Below are 10,160 nucleotides of genomic sequence, written 5' to 3'. Positions count from 1 at the left end.
GTCAGCAGTGTGCCCTTGTTGCCAAGAAGGCCAATGGCATTTTGGGATGTATAAGTAGGGGCATAGCGAGCAGATCGAGGGACATGATCGTTCCCCTCTATTCGACATTGGTGAGGCCTCATCTGGAGTACTGTGTCCAGTTTTGGGCCCCACACTACAAGAAGGATGTGGATAAATTGGAGAGAGTCCAGCGAAGGGCAACAAAAATGATTAGGGGTCTAGAACACATGACTTATGAGGAGAGGCTGAGGGAGCTGGGATTGTTTAGCCTGCAGAAGAGAAGAATGAGGGGGGATTTGATAGCTGCTTTCAACTACCTGAAAGCCTGTTGGAGACAGAACGACAGAACGAGGAGTAATGGTCTCAAGTTGCAGGGGGGGAGGTTTAGATTGGATATTAGGAAAAACTTTTTCACTAAGAGGGTGGTGAAACACTGGAATGCGTTACCTAGGGAGGTGGTAGAATCTCCTTCCTTAGAGGTTTTTAAGGTCAGGCTTGACAAAGCCCTGGCTGGGATGATTTAACTGGGAATTGGTCCTGCTTCGAGCAGGGGGTTGGACTAGATGACCTTCTGGGGTCCTTTCCAACCCTGATATTCTATGATTCTATGATTCCTCTCCCTCCTTTTCCCTCCAGGCCAGAGGGCTACAGGAGAGTGATTTTTTTTTTGAAGCAAAAGATGTTTTTTATTTGCATAACACACTTACAAAGTAAAAACAGCAGCATATGCAATGTGTAACACAGCAACCAATCACAATTGTTTTCTCATTAGCTTCAGGGGAGGGAAGTGTTCAAGCTTGCCTGGGTCCAGAGTGGGGGGCTTCCTCAACTCTTGTGGTCTTCCACCCTCTCGAGTTACCTGGTGCCACGCCCGAGTGTCACCAACAATTCCCTCCTCTGAAAGCACCCAACAAGAGGGGCAGGCTGTGGGGTTGACAATCGGGGGGGGAGCACGCGCACCCACGTGTGAAAGGACCCCTCTAAAGGTGGTGGTGTCCACAGCAGCAATGGTTGGGGCTGGGGTCCCTTACTCTCTCCCCCAGTCAATGGGTCAGACAAAGGGACTCGGATGGGGACACCGAGCAGAGAACCTTGGACAGCGCCCACCGCTCCTCAAAAGCATCAAGGGAGTCGGTGGACGCCGCCCAGAGGAACTCTGCCCGGATACGTAAACGGACTGAGGATTGGAAAATGGCCCCACAGTCACAGGAAACTCCATCGGCCAACATCCTCTCTCTGGTTTTATAGATGGCCGTTTTAGCCAGGGCCAGGAGGAGGTTAACTAGGAGATCCTGAAACTTTGTGAGGCCACGGATGGGGAGTGCATAAATAAAAAGGTGAGGGGAAAAATGCAACCAAAAACATAATAGGAGATTTGCGAGGAGCTGGAACAGGGGTTGCAGCCTGGCGCACTCCAAATATACGTATGCCAGGGTTTCCTTCATGCCACAAAAGAGACAAGTATCTGGGACGGGGGTGAACTGCGCCAAGTACGTGCCCGTGCTCACAGCTCCATGAAGGAGCCACCAACTGATGTCCCCGACGGGCCTCGGAACCAAGGTGGAATATAGGCTGGCCCACCAGGGCTGCTCACCCTCCAAAGGTGGCAGAAGGTCTCACCACTTTGTGTCAGGGCGGGACACTAGGGTGAGGGCGTGAAAGGTGTGGAGCACGAGCGTGTATAGATGTTTCCTTGGCGCAGTTTGGAAGCATACTGGCTGCAGTTCATGCAGCCAGCTCGCAGTGAAGGGGTGAGGGGGTCGATTGGGTCTGCGGGGCAGGGGTCCAATTCAAAGGTCCAGCGGGCCTGGGGTAGAGGGTGGGTGGGGCGTGCCCTCGAGCAGGACCCGGTCGAGGTAAGCTCGAGCAGCAGGCGGCAAAGCGGCCTTCGCCTCCTGAAGTACGCGCCGGGGGGTGCGAGGTCTGGAGAGCTCCATGCGCTGGGTGAGCGTCAGGGGATCCAGCCAGTCTCCCCGGTCGTAGTCTAGGAGGTCTCCGACTCTCGTGACTTCTGCCAGGATCAAGCTCTGGTGCACCGAGCGGGACTCTGCCACCTGCACACGGAGCTGGGGGTTGTGTAGCAGGGGCTCCGCGAGGAGATCTACCCCCTCGGTGGCCACCACGGACCTGGCTGTTAAAAACAGTTGCCAAGTCCGGAGGAGGTCCTGGTAGAAGACCGGCAGCCCCGAGAGGTCTGGCGGAAGACCTCAAAGACAGAGATAAAAGAGATGCCGGTCATATCGGAGCCCTTGGATGCGGCACAGGATGGTGTGAGCCAGTGTGCTCCACGCCAAACTGCCTGAACCACAGAGGAGCCTCTGTAGGGCCTGGAGGCAGAAGACATGGACCTGACTGTGTAGACACTTCAGGCCCTGTTCTCCTTCCTTCAGGGGTAGATGAAGAACCCCTACAGAGGCCCAGGGCGTTCCTCGTTTTCTCCAGAACATAGAAGAAGTGGGAGCGGATGAGTGATCGAACAAAGGCGCCCCGGGCCCGATGGTCCTCGAGGGCCCGGAGCTCCTCCCGCTTCTCCCGGCACGCTCCGCAGAGGAGTGGGTCTTCGGGGCTGGCGGCCAAACGCCTCTCCAGCTCTAAGACCTCCCATTCCGACAGCTCTATCGCCGCATTTCTCCGTCGGCTGGTTCCCCAGGTGTAGTCGTGGCAGAAAAGCCGGGCGTGCACCTTCCCCATGTCCCACCATCACCGCGCCGAGGGAAAGGCACGCCACTGCCCTCGCCAGGCCTGCCAGAATTCCCGGAAGGACGTCACGAAGTCTTCGTCCTCCAACAGGCTGTTGTTAAAATGCCAATAGGCTGGCCCCCGCCTCTCCGCACAGAGGGAGGCTGTCACGGTGGCTAGGTGATGGTCAGAAAATGGAGCCAGCCGAATGCTGGAGGAGTGGGCTTGTGAGAGATGAAAGCGTGATAAATAAATGCGGTCCAACCGGGAGTGGCTCGACCGATGGGCTTCCACCTGGACAAAGGTGAACGTGGAAGTGTCATCCGGGTGGTGGTCACACCAAATATCCACTAGGGAGTGATGTTCAACTATCTCCCGGAGGGTGTCCGCGGCGGCTGGGCTCTGCTCGGTCCCCGAGCAGTCTCGCTCCTTGAGGGTGGTATTAAAATCCCCTCCCAGGACCGGGCACTCATGAGAATCTAAGGTCCTATTGGGATCCAGGAAGTGGGTGGGCAGAGCTCGTCAACTACAAAAGGATCCCCCCCCCCGCCTAAGGGGGAGATCCACAGGGCCTGGAGAGCCAACTAATTACGGGGGACAACTAATGAAAAACAGGGACGGGAGTACGGTCAAAGGGTCAAACGAAGGGAACCGGACGGGGACACCGAGCAGAGAACTCCGGACAGCGCCCACCGCTCCTCAAAGGCGTCAAGGGAGTCGGTGGACGCCGCCCAGAGGAACTCCGCTCGGAGGCGTGAACGGACAGAGGATCGGAAATAGGCCCCGCAGTCGCAGGAGACTCCATCGGCCAAACTCCTCACCCTGGTTTTATAGATGGCCGCTTTAGCCAGGGCCAGGAGGAGGTTGACCAGGAGGTCCCGCGACTTAGTGGGGCCACGGACAGGGAGTGCGTAGATAAGAAGGTGAGGAGAAAAGTGCAACCAAAACCGTAACAAAAGATTGGTGAGGAGCCGGAATAGGGGCTGCAACCTGGCGCACTCCAGATAGACGTGCGCCAGGGTTTCCCTCACGCCGCAAAAGGGGCAGGTGTCCGGAATTGAGGTGAACCGCGCCAAATACACGCCCGTGCTCACGGCCCCGTGAAGGAGCCGCCAACTGATATCCCCGGCGGGCCTCGGCACTAAGGTGGAATAGAGGCTGGCCCACCGGGGCTCCTCACCCTCTAGAGGTGGCAGGAGGTCCCGCCACTTTGTGTCAGAGCGGGACGCGAGGGTGAGGACATGAAGGGTGTGGAGCACGAGTGTGTAGAGATGTCGTTTTGGCGCGGTCTGGAACCAGACTGGCTGCAGCTCGCGCAGCCAGCTCACGGTGAAGGGGCGGGGGGGGGGGGTCGGTCGGGTCCACGGGGCAGAGGCCCGATGAAAAGGTCCGGAGGGCCTGGGGTGGAGGGTGGGCGGGGCGCGCCCTCCCGCAGGACCCGGTCGAGGTAAACCCGAGCAGCGGGCGGCAAAGCGGCCCTCACCTCCTGAAGTACGCGCAGGGCAGTACGAGGTCTGGAGAGCCCCATGCGCTGAGCAAGCGTCAGAGGATCCAGCCAGTCTCCCCGGTCGTAGTCCAGGAGGTCTCCGACTCTGGTGACTTCCGCCAGGACCAACCCCTGGCGCACCGAGGGGGACTCCGCCGCCTGCACACGGAGCTGGGGGTTGTGTAGCAGGGGCTCCGCGAGGAGGTCTTCCCCCACGGAGGCCGCCACGGACCTGGTCGCTGCGAACAGTTTCCAGGTCCGGAGGAGGTCCTGGTAGAAGACCGGCAGCCCGGAGAGGTCTCGCGGAAGACCCCTCGGGTGGAGATAAAGGAGCTGCCGGTCATATCGGAGCCCTCGGAGGCGGCGCAGGAAGGCGTGCGCCAGTGCGCTCCACGCCGGACTACCTGCACCATAAAGGAGCCTCTGCAGGGCTTGGAGGCGGAAGACGTGGACCTGAGTGCGGAGACACTTCAGGCCCTGCCCTCCCTCCTCCAGGGGCAGATGGAGAACCCCTGCAGAGACCCAGTGCAGTCCTGACCAGAAGAACTCCAGAATCAATTTCTGGAGGTTGGCCAGGAAATCCGGGGCCGGAGCCAGGGTGTTGAGCCGGTACCAGAGCACGGACAGGACCAGTTGGTTGAGCACCAGTGCCCGCCCTCGAAAGGACAGACACCGGAGCAGTCCTGTCCATCTCCGGAGCCGCTCTACCACCCTGCCCTCTAAACCGTGCCAGTTCTCCGGCGGAGACGGATGCGTGGCTGAAAGGTAAACGCCGAGATAGAGCAGCGGACCCGCGCTCCACCGGATGGCTTGAAGCGCGGGTGGGAGGGAGCTCGCCTGCCGCCAGTCCCCTACCACCAAGCCAGAGCTCTTGACCCAATTGACCCGGGCGGAGGAGGCTGCCGAGTACACAGCCTGGCAAGCCTCCACCCGTGCCAAGTCGCCCGGGTCCTGGACCACGAGGAGTACATCGTCGGCGTATGCCGACAGGACCAGCCGCAGCTCCGGCTCCCGTAGCGCCAACCCCGTCAACCTCCTGCGGAGGAGACAGAGGAAGGGCTCGATCGCCAGAGCATACAGCTGGCCCGAGAGGGGGCACCCCTGCCGTACTCCCCACCCGAAGCTGACTGGTTCGGTCAGGGTCCAGTTGAGCCTGACTAGACACTCTGCGGAGGCGTACAGCACCTGGAGAAAGCCCACAAACTGGGGACCCAAGCCAAACGCTCGCAGAGTGCCCAGGAGATACCCGTAATCCACCCTGTCGAACGCCTTCTCCTGATCCAGGGACAGGAGGGCGAACGACAGACAGTCCCTACACCCGAGTTCCAAAAGGTCCCGGACCAGATAGAGGTTGTCGAAGATGGTGCGGCCCGGAACGGTGTAGGTCTGGTCTGGGTGGATCACGTCCGCCAGCACAGACCCCAGCCGCAGCGAGATGGCTTTCGCTACAACCTTATAGTCCGTGCTGAGGAGCGAGACGGGACACCAATTCCGTAAATCGCGGAGGTCCCCCTTCTTTGGCAATAAGGCGAGCACGGCTCGCCTGCACGAAAGAGGGAGGACCCCGCCCTGCAAAGACTCAGCCCAGACAGTAACTAAGTCTGGGCCGAGGACGTCCCAGAACGCGCGGTAGAACTCCACGGTCAGCCCGTCCATGCCCGGAGATTTATTGGTGGGCATGCAGCGGAGGGCTTCCGAGAATTCGACCAGAGTGAGAGGCAGCTCTAGCCGGTCTCGGTCGCCCGCGCTGACCGTCGGGAGTTCGTCCCAGAGCACTCTGCAAGCGCTAGAATCGGTCGGACCCGGGGAGAAAAGGTCTGCGTAGAAGGCCCTGGCCCTCCCGCACAACTCCACCGGATCCATGAGGGGGGTGCCGTCCTCTGCGAGGAGGCAAGTGATGTGCTTCTTGGCCCCCCTCTTTTTCTCCAGGGTGTAGAAGAAGCGGGAGCCGCGATCCATCTCCCGAAGGAGGCGGATGCGGGATCGAACAAAAGCACCCCGGGCCCGATGGTCCTCGAGGGCCCGGAGCTCCTCCCGCTTCTCCCGGCACGCTCCGCAGAGGGATGGATCCTCAGGGCTGGCGGCCAGACGCCTCTCCAGCTCGAAGACCTCCCGTTCCAGCTGCCCCATCGCCGCATCCCTCCGTCGGCTGGCGCCCCGGGTGTAGTCGCGGCAGAAGAGCCGGGCACGCACCTTCCCTAGGTCCCACCACCGCCGCGCCGAGGGAAAGGCACGCCGCTGCCCTCGCCAGGCCAACCAGAACTCCCGGAAGGACGCCACGAAGCCCACATCCTCCAGCAAGCTGTTATTAAAATGCCAATAGGCCGGCCCCGGCCTCTCCGCACAGAGAGAGACCGTCACGGTGGCCAGGTGATGATCGGAAAACGGGGCCGGCCGGATGCTGGAGGAGTGGGCCTGTGAGAGATGGAAGCGTGACAAATAGATACGGTCCAACCGGGAGTGGCGCGCCCGACGGGCCTCCACCCGGACAAAGGTGAACGTCGAGGTGTCGTCCGGGTGGTGGTCGCGCCAGACGTCCACCAGGGAGTGATGGTCGACTATCTCCCGGAGGACGTCCGTGGCGGCCGGGCTCTGCTCGGTCCCCGAGCAGTCTCACTCCTTGAGGGTGGTATTAACATCCCCTCCCAGGACCGGGCACTCATGAGAATCTAAGGTGCCGAGGAAGGCGGACGCCTGCTGATAGAATTGCAGCTGCTCCGGGCCCGATGTCGGGGCATAGACGTTAACGAGGTTAACCACGAGCCCCTCTATATGGACCTGGAGATGCAGCAGGTGATGCGGCACGGCCTCGGTGACCCCTAGCACCTCGGGCCGTAGGTCGGGGGAGAACAGGGTCGCCACTCCAGCCTGCCAAATCGTGGAATGGCTAAAGTAGACCCTGTCCCCCCACTCCAGCCGCCAACTCTCTTCGGCGGTCGGATCCGTATGGTCTCCTGCAGGAAAATCACAGAGTACCCTCCCTCCCGAAGGAAGGAGAGCACCTGGGACCTGCGGAGAGCCATCCTACAACTCTGGGTGTTCAACGTTGTGATGGTGAGAGGTGTCATGGGGGGGCCAGGAGGGATCCTCACTGGCAGGGACGCTCGCATCCCCCAGCAGGCCACGCAACAGTCCTTGACTCATCCAGTAGGTGAGTAATTGGTCACGAAAGACGCAGACCCACCAGTAGGCCGCGGCATCCTGCTTCCCTGTCCCTTTACCTTCCCCCATGAGGGCCCTTGTGGCCCGGAGGATTTGAAAAAAATCCCCCCATCGCTGAAGAGCAAGCTGTACCTTGTTGCGGGAGCCATGGACATCCTCTAAAAACTTCCGCAGCTCTCCTCGCAGCTCATGTGGGGGTGGGGTTACGGTTTCCCAGTTGTTCCCCGGCGGGGCCCTTGGTGCAGCCCCGTTGTCCACTAAAACGGAGAAGCAGGGTGCGGACCCCCGACGGGGTGCCTGATGAGCTGGAGCTTCTAGGCCTGCCTCAAGCTCTGGGGCGATAGGGGGCAGTGGAGGGAAGATAGCAGCTCCTAATGGGTCGGGGCAGGAGAACACAAAGGCCGCTCCCTGGTGGTCATCAGTTGGGAAGGGGAAGGAGACAGCCCCGGTGACGGCAATAACATTGCAGGAGGTAAATTGGATAGGGGTTGGGGCAGGGGCAGGGGCAGAGGCGAGGTTCTGGGTTTCGGGAGGCAAGCAGCTGGATGGTGGTGCCTCCTGATCAGACTCGAGGGTTAAGGGGGTGGGGAGGGAGCTCTCAGTGATACCGGGCGCGGGCTCTATGGTGGATTTAGTGGCTACAGCATCAGGAGGTGGATTAACTTCTGTTGGGCTCCCGCCCGGGAAGGAAATCGATTGCTCCGCACCAATGGGGGGTGCCCCTGGCGACTTGTGTCCCGGCTGCATGGCGCTGGCTGTCACCTGAGCAGGCTCAGTGGTCGTCAGCGGGGTGCCATCAGCGGCCGGGTCGATGGAGGAGTCCAGGGGCTCCTCGGAGGTGGGAGCAGAAGCAGCAGTTAGGGGGAGGGAGCATGTGGAAAAGAGGGGTGGAGTGAGGTTGCCCAAATCGAGGTTTGCTGGCAAAAGGTCATACTCCCCCTGGGTGACCAGGGTCAGATCTAGGGCCTCGATCTCCTCGAACACGGAGGAAAGGACACTTTCCGTTGCCCCGGGGTTCTCCCTGCTGGCACCCGCCACTGTTGCCTCGGGGTTCACAGGGGCTTCGGGTAGTGTCAGGACAGAAGGGGCTTCCTCGAGGGTCTCGGAGGGGAGGGTCTCCCATGGAGGGGAGACACTACCATCCGGTGCTACCACGTCTTTCCCGGCTGACACTGGTGGATGGGACACACTTGTGGGCAAAGTGGAGGGTTCGGCATCGGTGCCCCCCTTCCTGGTCTTTCAGGGGGCCTCCGCCTCGGGTAGATGAGGCGGAGCTCGAGCCTTCCGCTTGCCTCGCTTCCCCTGGACTAGGGCCCAGCCCTTCATGGCATCATCTGAGGGCTGGTTAGCAGGGGTCATGTCAGGGGGTAAAGGCGATGGCTCAGGGACTTGGGGGGGGATGGTGGAGCGGCATAAGGGAGGGAGGATTCTCCCTGGGGCAGGCTCTCTCCCATTCCTGGTGGTATCTCTGCCACACCCTCCTCCATAGGCCCCGCCAGATTGTCATCAGCGAGGGTGGGGCTCTCCCGCTCATCTGGGCGTTGTCGGGGAGGTGCCCTTTGGGCCTGAGCAGGAGAAGTGGTGGTCCGAAGAGGAGGGGGGGCGGGCAGCCAGGGGTGTTGGCAATGACGGGGCCGATGTCCTGCCGGGTCTCGGGGATCCCAGATGCCCCTCCTTGCCGAGCTAAGGGGCAGTCCCTCCGGACATGCCCTGACGCCTGGCAGAGGTAGCACTGGGCTTCCCCCGTGGAGAAATACACCCGGTAACGGGCCCCCTGGTGGGGGACTAGGAAGGACCCCTCGAGCGCCTCTCCGTCACGCGCCGCCAATGGCAGTAGAAGCTGTACTTGCCGGCGGAAGGAAAAGATGTGATGGAGGGTGGGGTCCTTGCAGCCCAACGGGAGAGGGCTGATGACAGAAACAGGTTTCCCCAGGGTGGAAAGGGTGGGTAACAGGGCAGCATTGGGGAGAAAAGGAGGGACAGAGGTCAGGACCAGGCGGACGCCCAGGTCCTCTAGCAGCTCTAGGGGGACAAACACCCCCCCCACACCGCCACCAGGCCCCTCTCCACCACCTCCTGGGTGGCAGCCTCCGCTGCCAAGAAGAAGATGACCTTCCCATACATTTTGGAGGCCGCCACAATGGCTGAGAGCCCCACTACCCTCGCCAACGCCCGCACATAGGTCTCCACGTGGGGCGAGGCGGGCACCAGGAGGCATCGGACATCGTGCTTCACTTGTCATGCTGGGGAAGGGGCCCCGGCCGCTGTTTGATGGTGGCGGAGGCGGTGGGCGGGAGAGATGACGAGGTGGCAGGCGGGGGGGCTGCCGCCGCCCGGGCATACATCCTGGGGGGTGAGGGAGGGACCCCCGCAGAGCTGGTGGAGGGGGCAGAGGGGAGGGACGCCGTGGTCGGTGGCAGGGCCGCAGCAGTGTGGGTGGCCCCTGCCAAGGAGGGCCTGGTGGTTTTAGCTGGGCCCTTCCCCTTCTTCTTGCGCCCTGGCCTTTCCCGCCGGCTGGGGGGGCTCCCCTAGAGTCTGGGGAGGTGGTGGGCATGGCAGCGGCGGAGGTCACCCCGGTGCCCTCCATTGCCGATGCCCCAGCGGTGGCAGGTGGTTAACAGGAGTGGGGTCAGGTAAAAAGGGACAGGCTGTGGGATGGGCAGTTCGGGGGAGGAGGGTGGGCACATGAACCGCTGTACGCTTGTCCAGAGAGTCCTGTTTGGTTGGCTGGTGCTTCTGGCCCACACGGTGGAATCAGGGCGAGCAGCTAAGTCCAGAGGCAGATATTAAACAGCCAGCAATGACGGTGCAGGAGGCAGTTGTGAAGATGGTA

The sequence above is a fragment of the Caretta caretta genome, chromosome 3 (genome assembly GCF_965140235.1).
Source record: "Caretta caretta isolate rCarCar2 chromosome 3, rCarCar1.hap1, whole genome shotgun sequence".
NCBI lineage: Eukaryota > Metazoa > Chordata > Testudines > Cheloniidae > Caretta > Caretta caretta.
The sequence above is the reverse complement of the archived record's forward strand: the minus strand, read 5'-3'. Positions refer to the sequence as shown.